This window comes from Gavialis gangeticus, unplaced genomic scaffold (genome assembly GCF_001723915.1).
Source record: "Gavialis gangeticus isolate Ggan-Ray unplaced genomic scaffold, GavGan_comp1, whole genome shotgun sequence".
NCBI lineage: Eukaryota > Metazoa > Chordata > Crocodylia > Gavialidae > Gavialis > Gavialis gangeticus.
Genome location: NW_017729017.1, coordinates 6,681,249 through 6,694,114, shown reverse-complemented (window position 1 = coordinate 6,694,114; position 12,866 = coordinate 6,681,249). Strand labels below are relative to the sequence as shown.

Sequence of the window (12,866 nt, the reverse complement as noted above, 5' to 3'; positions counted from 1 at the left end):
GCAGTACTCCAGCTGCAGCCTCACCAAGGCCAAGTACAAGGAGAAAATGACGTCCAGGGATTTGCTTGAGAAGCATCTACGTATACAAGCCAGCATTTTGGTCACTCTGCTAGCCGCAGCATCGCATTGCAGGTTCACGTTCATCTTGTGGTCAATGATGATCCCCAAGTCTCTTTCTTCCATAGTGTTAGCCAGCGTAGCACTGCCTAGCCTATAAGGATGCTGCAGGTTTTTCCTCCCAAGGTGGAGAACCTTGCATTTTTTTGGTGTTAAACACCATCACGTTCTCGTCTGCCCATTTGCTGAGCCTGTCCAGGTCAGCCTGGATTGCCCTTCTGTCTTTGGGTGTGGATGCTTTGCCCCAGCATTTGGTGTCATCAGACAACTTGGCCAGTCTGCTTCTGACTCCAGTGTCCAAATCATTAATGAAGATGTTGAACAATATGGGCCCAAGGACAGAGCCTTGGGGACCCCACTGGTCACAGGGCACCATGAAGATTAACTTCTGTCAGTTACTACCCTCTGGGTCCAACCACAGAGCCAGTTTCCCAGCCAGCGGATTGTGGTGGACCCAAGGCCACAGTTGGCCAATTTTGCCAAGAGGTGATCGTGGGTTACCAGATTGAAGGCTTTTTTGAAGTCAAGATATATGACATCAATCTCTTTTCCCTCGTCCAGGTGTTAGGTCACCTGGTCATAAAAGGACATGAGATTGGTCAAGCAAGACCTACCCACAACAAACCCGTGCTGGCTCTCTCTCAGGATGTTGGTGTTGGCCAGTCCATTAAGGATGGCCTCTTTTATAAGCTTTTCTAAAACCTTCCCCGGGATAAAGGTCAGGCAGATGGGCCTGTAGTTTTCCAGATCCACTTTCTTCCCTTTCTTGAAGATAGGCACCACATTGGCCTTCTTCCAGTCTTCGGGCACTACACCAGAGCACCAGGAGTTTTCAAAGATCCGTGCCGGAGGCTGGGCTATGATGCTCGCCAGCTTCTTGAGTATCCTGGGGTGTAGATTGTCAGGGCCAGCTGACTTGAAGGTATCCAACCTCTCAAGGTGTTCCTTTATGAGGTCAGCATTGATGGAAGACAGGGAATCATCCTCACCCAGACCTCCCTGTCCTGTAGTGGGCATGGGCGTCCTGTGGGACTGATGAAAGACCGACGCAAAGTACCCATTTAATAGGTTGGCTTTTTCCTGGGCGTCAGTTGTCAGATGTCCCATCTGGTTTAGCAGGGGTCCAGTGTTGCCCTTGCTTTTCCTCTGGCTCACCACATATCTGAAAAAGGACTTTTTATTGTTGTCCTTGATGCTTGAAGCTAGTTGGAGTTCAGTTGCAGCCTTGGTTTGCTCCCTGCAGGACTGGACCAGTGCTGACTATTCCTCCTTGGAGGTGAATCCCGTCCTTCATCCTTCATAGGCTTTTCTTTTTAGCTTCAGGAGGTCTGCTAGGTCCCTGGAGAGCCAGGGGGACTGCTGTGCCCTACTGCTGGCTTTCCTCTGAAATGGAATAGAATTTGCTTGTGCATTGAGGATCGCTCCCTTGAGGAGCAACCACTCTTCCTGAACTCCCCTCCCCTTGGGGTCGTGGTCCCTTAGGGCCTCACTGATGAGACTTCTGAGCTTGTCAAAATCAGCTTTTCTGAAGTCAAGGACTTCAGTGTTGCTGACTGACTTGCTAGCTTTACGGCAGATGGTGAAGGTGATCAGCTCGTGGTCGCTGTCATCCAGCTTCCCTAGGTCACTGGTTTAGGTCATCCCCAGTTGCCGGTACCAGGTTGATCAGCACTTTACCTCTCATTGGCCCATAGACTTGGGTCAGGTAGAGGTCATCCACGCATGGTAGGAAGCTTTCTGAGTGCTTGGATTTTCCTGAGTGATCCTCCCACGAGGTGTCTGGGTAGTTGAAGTCACCCATGACAACCATGGTCCTGGAGCATGCGGCCTCAGCCAGTTTCCAGGCAAACTCCTGGTCAAGCTCTTGGCTTTGGGTGGGAGGTCTGTAGTAGACTGGTAGATTTGTTTTACTACTGCTTCTTCCTTTTTGGATAACGGTGAAGAAGGCAAAAGCTCAGTTAGATTTTCATTCAATTGTTGGAATATCTCTGGAATATTTGAAAGGCTTGGCATGTCTCCTTCAAGTTTCTGAAACTGGTAGTAGCAAATCAAATGCTCCTTGAACTCGAACCCATTGTTATCAAAAATATGCTTATGAATGTTCACAGGAATAATCTGGGATACTGTCATCTATTGAAGCACACTGCAAACAGTTCTTTGTGCGCAGCAAACTTTGTAAACACTTTGTAGCTGAGCCCCATCTAGTTTCTCCTGGCCGTAAAAGTGCACTTTTCTTCCCCTGCTTCTCTTTCGGTAGTTTCTTCAAATTCTGATTAGCAACATGATGATTGTTGAATACCTTCACAATTGCTTTGCAGTTTGCCAGTATTGTCTTCACTGTATTTACACTTACTATGTCCTTTGCCAGAAGATTCAATCCATGAACAAGACAGCCAAATACTATTAAATGAGGATACTTTGTCTTTAATATTTGCCACGCAGCTTTCATGCTACTCACATTATCAGTTACATGGGCTTGTACCCTGGAGGGACCTACACTTTCAGTCTCTTCACTCAGTAATTTGGCTATGTATTCACCTATATGACAGGAAGATTTGGTAGCAATTGCTTTCTGGAATATTGGTTCAGGTGTTGCTGACATAATGTTCAATAAAAGATTTCCTTGTATATCGGTCCATCCATTTGACATCAGTCAGTGATTCTGCTTGACCAATGCTTTGAATAACCATTGTTTGAACTCTGTCATACTCTCTAAGAGAGAATGTGATAAGCGATAACGTGACGGTAACTTATATGATGGGCGAATTAGTTTCTAATGTTTCTTCCAGTATTGATTTTCAGTTATGAAAAGAGGTGTGCCACTTGCAAATATAGCTCAAGCTAATGTCTCATCTGCTTTTTCTTGATGATCTTTTGACATTTTATCCACAGAGCTTGATAAAAAGCTTGACTGTCTTGAATAGCTACTCATGGTGGATCGCATAGCTGGTAACAGTGATCTTGAAAGTGAGGATTCTGCTGCTGCTTCCCCCAGACTTGGCAGCTCAACATTTTCATTTTCCATTTTTTGCAAATCTGCTATTTCACTTGAGCCTACCAAGTTCCTGCAACAAAAGAGGGAAAAGATTTTTATTTTAGCCTATTCTAGTCTGGCCTTATCCATCAGAAGGAGAAGACATGGCAGGGAGCCTGCTTCCCCCCTCCCTGCCAGAAAGAACACTGCTGCTCAACTTGCTGCTCAGTTGCCCTGAGACTGCAGAACCAAAGGGAAGTATAGCCTGGCCTCTGTCATCGGCCAGAGGACTAAGCTCGCTCTGCTGGGTTGAAATGATTAACTATCTACAGTATTATGTAATTTAAAAAATATATATATTGTTAAGCCTAAGCCACTTTGGGTGCTTAGTGTAAGCAGAAAAGGAGGATACAAATATTTTAAATAAATAAATAATAGTCCAGAGTTGCATCAACAGCTCTCAAAATTAGAATGTTTTAAAACAAACTGATGCTGATCTACTGTGTGTTGTTTAACATATTAATTTGTTTACTTGCATGGGATTCCTGAAGTAGATGCTGTTGTTCTACCACTTTGGAGTATTAGCTTTCTGTATATGGCTTGTAGTCTTTCAGGACCGTTTCTACGTGTTATTAAATGTTTTTCATTCTTGCTGCATTGTTAGCATACTTCTGTCTGCAATATTTACATCTACCAACTTTCTTCCTTCCTTCAGCGGCTTGAACTTCACTATGAAGCCACACATGAGTTTTTTTTTTCTGATTAGGCATTATTCTGACTACTTCAAGCCAAAAGAACTAACAGATCTTATGCAAACACTTTCAACTTCCCCAGTTCAAGAAAAGAAATGAGACACTGCTCTGTGTGTTTGCTGAATTAAAAGTGAAACAAAAATTAATCACAGTTTTAGTTTTGGTTTTGCTTTCACTTGCAGTCTGAGATGAAATAAGAATTTTAGCTTTCATTTTGATTTTACCTCACAGCCAGTTAGGTGAATTCATAATTTGATTTTTGGTTTGGATTATTATGTGAGTGTATTTACCCTCCTGTGTACAAATCAATGAAACATATGTATTCTCTCTCACACTGTTTAGGAATAACCACCTGAAAAACATGGATTACAATTTCGAAACTGCCAAGCTTGCCTACTATTGTCTTGGCACCCATTCATTGTTATTGATGAATTTTATGAAACAATGACTTTTTAGAAATGGAAAATTTCCCATGGAAAAATAAAGCACTGGAAAATTTTCTGCTTGACACCTTTGGCTAGACAATCCCAACACGAGTTCTATTCTAAAGAAAGACCACAAATTTGGTTTGGTTTGCAAAGGCTTAGACAGGTTGATTGTCTACAAGGCTTGGCCCTAATACATTTGTGACTTGACAAACAAGGTATTTATGCATGTAACATAGGCTCATCTAGGCTAATACAGAGTTTCCATAATTTCTGATTTGCCTTTTATACAGTGATCAAAACAAATTATGTATTGCGTTCAATTCATATTTTAAATAACTTGAGCTGTACTGTACCATAGGCTTGTTCCGCATTCTGATTTGGGCGTTTTCATTCTAGGGCCTATCCTGCTTCCCTCTCACCAAATGGGTGGCCCTCCGCTGAACTCTCTCCAGGCTGGCCACATCCCTTTTAAAGTGCAGCGCCCAGTACTGGACGCAGTACTCCAATTGTGGCCTAACCGGTGTCACATAGAGGAGGAGTATCACCTCTCTGGACTGGCTTGAGATGCATCTTTGGGTGCATGACAAGGTATGGCTGGCCTTGCTGGCTGTGGTCTGGCATTGGTGGCTTATGTTCATTCTGGAGTGAGTAATGATTCCAAGATCCCATTCCACCTCTGTGCTTTCAAGAGGGGAACTCCCCAGCCTGTATGTATGCTGTGGATTCCTTCTCCCAAGGTGCAGCACCCTGCATTTATCTACTTTGAACCCATCCTGTTCTTATCTGCCCACTTCTGTAGTCTGTCTAAATCCAGTTGCAGCCTTTCTCTCCCTTCACGTGTGCCCACCTCGCCCCACATCTTAGTGTCATCAGCAAACTTGGACAACGTGCTTTCAACCCCCTTGTCCAAGTCGCTGATGAAGTTGTTAAACAGTGTGGCCCGAGGACTGAGCCCTGGGGGACCCCACGCCCACATCTTGCCAGGTTGAGTACGACCCGTCCACCACTACTCTCTGGGTGTGCCCTATCAGCCAGTTTTTTACCCATCCAACTGTGTAAGCATCAGTGCCACAGTCACTTAATTTATTAATGAGAATGGGGTGAGAGACCGTGTCAAAGGCCTTCTTAAAGTCTAGAAAGACTATGCCCATGGCGACACCCTCATCCAAGGCTTTAGTTACCTGGTCATAAAAGGCAATCAGGTTGGTCAGGCAGGACCTGCCTTTGATGAACCCATGCTGGTTGCCCTTGAGCGTGATCTCCCCTGCTGGCCACCCGCAGATGTGCTCCTTGGTGATTTTCTCCAAGATCTTCCCGAGGACCGAGGTGAAGCTTATGGGCCTATAGTTGCTTGGGTCCTCCTTCCTCCCTTTCTTAAAAGTGGGGACCACATTAGCTAATTTCCAGTACCCAGGGCACCTGGCCAGATGACTACAAATGCTCATACAGTAGGGCCATGTTCCTGGTGCTTGCTTCCCTTCCATCCCTGCCATCTCTCATTTCACCACCACTACCTATCATTGTCAACAGCATTTTCCTCCTAGGGCCCAGGCCCCCAGAAAAACAGGTTTACCTTCTAGGGTCCAGCTACCTAAAATACAGGCAAAACAGATAGCCATCCAACCCCCTGGTAAGCCACCTCTTCCCACCTCTCAGCTCTTGCTTTTCATTGTGCTTGATAGTTCATTGTCTTTACCCCCCATACTGCCCTGCATATGATGAATCTGTCCATGGAAGTGTGGGTTCCTGTTCTGCTACCTTAAGGATATGGGCAACCATGATTTGGGTTGTGGGAAGCAGGATGGGGGGGCATACCACCTTGGGATCTCTCTTTGGGTTGTGGGGTAGGGGTTTCCCAATAGAGGGGTTACAGACTTTTGCTGTAAGGGGGGCAATTAAACTCGGGCCTTTGGGGAAAAATTGAGATCTCTGTAAAATTCTGGGTAACATTCATTGGTGTTTTTCTATGAATACATTGCCAGTTGACAGGTACTTAGTTAATTGGTGGTTGGCACTTCATTGTTTTGGGCCATTAAGGTATTAATCTTATCATCCCTATAACTAGACTGTCTCAAAGACAGCTATAGATTTCTTATCCCCTTACACAGTCTGCCTCCTATCACGTGCTGTGGAGAGCAGGCAGAGGTGGGTAGGGACAAGTCCTTGGGCAGGGCATAGTCCTTCTCCTGTTTCCAGTAGGCTGGGCTTTCTGCTTGGCCCAGCCCGCCCTGCTGGTCTGCACAGGGCTAGCTAGGTACCAGGAAGAGTATCTTGGAAATAACATTAAAGTTAATAATATTTTGTCAAATATATCAAGCAGGAAGCCAGCCAGAGAATTGTTGGGACCGTTATATAATCAGGGTGCAAAAAAGTGTGCACAGGGATGATGAGACCATAGCAGAGAAGCTAAATGAATTCTTTTTATACAAAAAAGTATTCTTCCTGCAGAGGACATTGTCGAGATTCCCACAATGGATCGTTTCTTCCTAGCCAGCTGATCAAATTGAAGTGGCACTAGACAAGGTTTTAGAACAAATTGATGCAGTAAACATTAATAAGTCACCAGAACCAGATGATATTTTTCTGAGAGTTCTAAAGAAACGCCAGTGTGAAATTACAGAACTGTTGGCAATAGTATGTAATCTGTTGTTACAAATGACTTCTGTGCCAGAAGACTAGTTGGTTGTTTACATAACACCCAGAGGTGATCTTTCACAGTATAGATGATTGAGGCTGGCAAATTAGTAAAACCTATAAAGCTTGTCTGTCTCTGTCCCAACATTGCAGTTGATCCAATAGAAGATATCACCCCCAAAAGATCCCTCACGTAATTCCTCGACCTTCACAGCTGTAACATCATCTTAACGCTACCATAAGATCTATAATTCTAATATAACAGAAGCCTTAGTCTGTCTGTCCATCTGTCTGTAATGCTTTATTCACAATCTGATTGGCTGCTGAGACAACCGATCAGAATGCTGACTGAAACAACCAATCAGAGTGCTACAGGAGCATTCTAGACCAGAGGTGGTGATGGCAGAGTGCTGCCACAATGGTGGGGCTGGAGGGGACAGAGCTGGCCTTGCCCCCCCGCCCTCCCCTCCTGGCCCTGCTCCCTAGAGGTGGTGGCGGCATGCGGTGCTGCCCGTGGGGGATAGCAGGGCAAGCTTCCCCCCACACACACACTCCTGGGAAGTGGCAGCGGTGACGTGGTGTGGTTCTAGCCCTCTCCCCCCGGTCCTTCCTGATAGGCAGTTGGCTAGTAAAGAATAAAATTGGCAGTCACATAAATATGATAGGCTGGGGGAGAGTTAGCATGGTTTTTGTAAAGGGAAATCCCATCTCAGCAATCTGCTGGAATTCTTTTTAGTTTTTAACAAGCATGTGAACAAGGGGCATCCAGCTGATATCATGTACTTGTATTGTCAAAAAGCTTTTGACTAGGTCACTTGCCAGAGGCTGTTAAGAAACCCGAGTTGCCTTGGGATTAGAGGGAAAGTCCTTTTGTGGATTGAAAACTTGTTAAAAGATGGAGAACAAGGTAGGGCTAAATGGTCATTTCTGTTGAGCCTGGTTTTGTTCATCATTTTAATAAAAGACCTGGAAAAGGCAGTGTGCAGTAAAGTTTCCATTTGCAGATGATTTTAAATTGTTCTAGGAAGTCAAATCCCAAGCTGATGGCGAGGAGGTGCAGAAATCTCTCACAAAATTGTGCATGCAAAAAGTGGCAGATAAACATAATTGTTCACCGGTACAGGGTAATACGCAGTGTGACAGATAATCTCAGCTATATATACACAATGCTAGGCTCTGGACTAGCTATTATCTTCTAGTCATTGTTCTCTAAAAACATTGGCTTAATAATACCAAAAACAAAAAAAAAATCAATAATGAATTGGGTGCCATTAAACAGGGAATTAAAAACACAACAGAATATTATGGCACTGTAGGAATCCATGGTGTGTCCATATTTTTAATACTGTGCAGTTCTGGTCTCCACATATCAAAGAGGATGTAGTGGAATTAGAAAAGGTACCAAGAAAGTATAGCGGGACTTGAGCTAAAGGGGTGCACTGGGGTGGGGCCCAGGTGCTGTTTTCTCAATGGGTGTTTTTCACACCTTGTTTTTATGTTCTGCCTGCCACAGCTTACTGGGCTTCCCATTGATGGGCATTATTACCAAGGGAGCTAGCAGAAGCTTCTCTACTGAGACCTTTTGACAGACCGGCCAGGTCTCCTGCGTCACATGTATCAGTGCCCTGGAGCTTAAAAATGGTGGCAGGGGGGGGTGAACTAAAACTCATTCGATGACCTTTAGTTCAAGCACCCCTGCCACCATTTTTAAGTGCAGGGACACGGATACATGAAACACTACGAGACTTTTAATTAGAGTGGCTCTCAGCCACTGTAATTAAAGAGCTACCACCCCCCCTCCCCTCCACCTAGAGCACATATAAAAGTGCCAAGGGGCAGCACTTTTTGAGTCTGCCCAGCAGGGCTGAGGGGGAAAGTGTGAGCCTTCCTGGCTGCCCAGGGCTGGGTGGTCTCTGGGCCATGCTTCCTGCTCTCTTCCCTCTGGCTAGGACAGGGCCACAGGACTATTCCAGGCCTGGAGAAACTGGGCCACTCCTCCCCTGCAGCTGGGCCCAGGTCCCAGAAGCTGGACTCCAGCAGGGGAAAGCGTCCCTTCCCCTACTGGTGCTGCCACTGCCAAGGACAGGGCATCCCTCTATGCCCCTCAGGGGAAGCTGAATGGATCCAGACCCTGGAAAGGCAGGACCAGGTTGGGCTCAGGGTAGGGTGATACATGACCATCTCCCCTCCCTGCTTCCCCCCCCATGGCTGGAGCAGAGCTGAGTGGGATGAGGGGAGTGTATGCAGGCTGCCTGCTGTGGGCTCAGGGCTCTCTGCCCTGTGCCTTTGTCCCAGGAGCCCCACACCAGCTGTGTGTCCCCTGCCTCCCCAGTAGTGGGAGGCACAACTTGCCACCCCCATTGCTATTGGGCAGGCAGGAGGCATGTGGCCAGATGCGGTTTCCAGGGGAAAGGCAACAGAGTGGAGAGCTGACAGCAAGCAGCCCACATCTGTCCTGCACACAAATGTGGGGGCACATGCCCCCATGCCTTCTGCAGGTGCACGCAGCAGCAGGGAGCCACCCCTCCTTCTCCTACACCCCCTGGACAAGCTGCCTGTGGCTGAGTCCTGCTCCTTGCCCTGGCCCCAGATCCCATGCACCACCTGGCTGGGCAGTGCCCCCAGCCCCTGCCCTACTCCCTCCCTCACTGTGGGAGCCTCAAACTGCCCCCCATGCCCCTTCTCCTCCCCTACACCCTTTCTCCTCCATAACTTTACAGGCAGGGAGCTGTTTTCCATGCTGTATTCCTGGCTACGTGCATATGTGTAGCCATGCACCTGGGCCCACTGTGTTCTGCTCCTGGGAGCCCCACGCAGGACCCCTTGCAAGCTACAATGCTGCCTGCCTCAAAGGGAAACTCATTTCCCAAGGAAACCCAGGTATCTGGGGCCCCAGCCTCGTGGGGTAAAGGGAACCCAGATGTCCAGGGCCCTGGCTAGAAGGCATAATTATTGGTAAGCATTATTGGCTACAACAGCCAAAAAAATCTGATAGCTGATAATGTGATTTCTCTTTTAATCAGTGCCGATCCAATAGGGAACCAATATATTGGTACACCTCTAATCACTTCTTCCCTCGAATTGAGGGAGAAATCTGAGTTGCCTTCTCTGGTTGCAGTAGGTCCTTGTTACACTGGACCAGGCCTTCACTGTAGACATGACAAAGGGTGACTCATCCATCTGATCTTCCCAGAATGAGCTAGACTCTGTCATCTCTTCAATATCTATTTGTGGCATTTCCAGGTCCCCCCTCTTCTTCAGAGGCTACTTCCCACAGTAGTCCTTCCATCTGATGGCTCATCAGTGCCGTTATGCAGCTGGTTGCTTCTACCTGTTTCAGGGTGTTTCTTAATATTTCTTGGAAATGCAGCCAATCCTGCCCAAGTATCATTGGGTACAGGAGGTTGTTAGAGATCCCAATGGGCATTTCTTATGTCTGCGCACCACCATGACCCATAGCCTCTTCTGTTTGTAGATCGTTGTTTTTCGTTGTCTGTATGCATGATAGTCTTGTATGCAGGAGTTCCCAACTGGGATGGTAGGGTGCCAGCGTGAATTTCATGGACTGAGCACACCCGCTGTCTACTATCATGGTAATAGTATGTCCACCCACATGCATGTCTACAGTTGGCCGTGGGTGTATTTGTTTGAGGCATGCATGCCTGAAGCTGCAGTCCCTCTGCTCTGGTTCGTTATTAGTGGGTTCCACTACAAGCATTTTGCAGGATGGATCACACCCTAGGTTGTGATCCAGGAAGCCCCCTGGACACTTCCATGTAGGGTGCCCTGACGGTTTGCATCAGATGCATCTCTGTTCTTGGTATGTTGCCCTGTGCTTACTATCTTTGAACTCTCTATGTCCTGCTGGAGCATTAGATCAGGTCTCTGTCCTTGAAGCATGTTCTCCAGGTGCCGCCTCTTCAGCCTCTGCAAAAGCGTGGCCAATTTTACTGCCTTATCTAGGATGTGCAGTTGATGCTATTTCATCCACCTTTGGGTTTGATCTTTGAGATCCCAAATGACCTGCTTTGAGCACCACCATATCGAGCATCCAATTGGGTGGAATTTTTTCAGGCTTGAGCCATTTCACTACAGTATCTTTGACCATCTGGGCTAGCATCCAGAACCGGAGATACTAATGATTGGTAATTACTAATGATATACCTTTGAGACTATATCGTATGGCTTCTTTAACGTTCCCATAATCCAACGCATCTGTCTGTGACAGGGCCTGATACGTGGCCTGGGCTCAGCCTGTCAGCAGGGGGCCCAGGTAGGTAGCCTGTGCTGGTATCTCATCCTGCTGCTGTGGCAGTGCAGTCAGGGGATTTGAGGTATGCCTCAGGGTTATCCTCCTTAGTCATTTTTGTCATTCAGGGCTTCCTGTGACTCTGGGTACTTATAGCCTACATTTCTGCTAACCTCTGCCAGGTCTTGCTGACGTGAAAATAAGGTGCCGTGGGCATCCATATCACTCACCTGAGCCTGGATCAACTCTTGCAGCAACTGGAATATTGTTTCCTAGGTGTACTAGGCTGGGCTGTGCTGACACGTGTGCCCTCTATAATTTCTGGCCAGTGGGTTAGGACTGCACTGGGGCAAGTCGTTAAACTTTTTGGCCTGTGCTCCACTTGTTGTGGGGCCTGGGCTAAAGGGCTGCACCAGGGTATTTTCATCCTCTTGGTTTTTTATCCCTCTTGCCACAACTTGATGTTTAGTACTCCCTCTTTGTAGCCTTTTTGTTTAACTGTAGTGCGGTTCGTTGAAAAGGGTGCAGGTTTCAGTGTCTGGTCATTTTCTGTGGGGCTCTGCCTCCCCTACATCCCACCCATTTCCACTCAGGTGTTTCTGTGCTGTGATCAGGGTAGTCACCTGGTCTTCTAGGTGCCTGCCTTTATGTAATGGAAGAAAAGTTCCAAATCAGAAAAGAAAAACAGAAGGGTCTGGGGCTGACATGGGCTAACTAAGCTCTGTTACCTTGGCAAGTGTCTATCACCAGCAGTGTCCATATTGCATTAGCATTAATAAAGGAATGCAAAATAAATAAGAGTGGCCACTGTCTGTTTACAGGTCAAGCTTTCCCCCCCCTTGCACCAGAGACTTCTGGTGGCAAAGGTCGGGGGTAGGGGTGGGACTTCCTGTCTCAGGATACTGATCAGGGGGTAGGTCACCTGTCAAGGGGCGGGGCTACCCTTGTAGACCTCAACAGCTCACCAAAACTCGTTAAGTGACCCTCCAGCCAAAACAATTGCCCACCTCTAGGTTAAGGGCACTTCCACAGACTGCAGAGTCTGCACCACACACTTATAATCAAGAAAACCTGGCACCAGTTCACCTTTCCAATCCCCACTCATCCTCTTGTATTGCTGTGTAGTGGAAAGTTAGGGAGAAACTAGACCAGGGGCGGGCAAAATCTGGCCCACCAAGGGATTTTATCTGACCTGTGGCAAGTTGCTCAGCCCTGCCTGCCCCAGGCACAGGGAGAGCCCAAGCCATGGCATGAGTAGCTGGCCCTGCTGCCCCTGGTCATGCAGTGGGGGTGGGGGGGGAGGGTTGTTGGCTGGATTCACTTCCCAACAGTATCCATGGCATCATCTCCTTCCAGCTGTAGCTTCCAGTCTCTGCCCTTGCTGCTGCCAGACCTAGCCCCACTGCTCAGATGCTCTGGCCCATCTGCCTCGCACCCAGCACTGGTGGTGCCAGACAGAATGGGTGGGCCTGGTCTCTATGGAGACCAGCATGGGACCCACATGACAAGACAGATGGGATGGGTATGTTCAAGGTGGGAGGAGGGGATTCCAGCAGAAGTGCTGTTGTGAGCTTAGTAATTTCTAGTCACATTACTGAAGTTGAGATGCATCACAAAATGGAAATTAAAGAGATATGTAACTCCATCAAAGACTCATGATCATTTAATAATTGCCAACAGCTTATGGTTAGGGATGTGAAAGGTTAAATGAT

General features: G+C 47.1%; 1 protein-coding gene across 3 annotated transcripts in view; it reads left to right on the top strand.

Moving 5' to 3' along the window:
* Positions 1-12,866, top strand: part of SAMHD1 (SAM and HD domain containing deoxynucleoside triphosphate triphosphohydrolase 1) — a 134,310-nt gene that overhangs the window by 41,517 nt on the left and 79,927 nt on the right. Inside the window, exons 1-3 of one of the 3 annotated variants that reach the window (XM_019513084.1) lie at positions 3,080-3,084; positions 7,870-7,875; positions 8,164-8,170. The exons of the other annotated variants lie outside the window; for them this stretch is intronic. The gene's annotated coding sequence lies outside the window, so the exon portion shown is untranslated. Of the gene's footprint in view, positions 1-3,079; positions 3,085-7,869; positions 7,876-8,163; positions 8,171-12,866 lie in introns of those variants that run through there. 3 annotated transcript variants of the gene reach the window in all.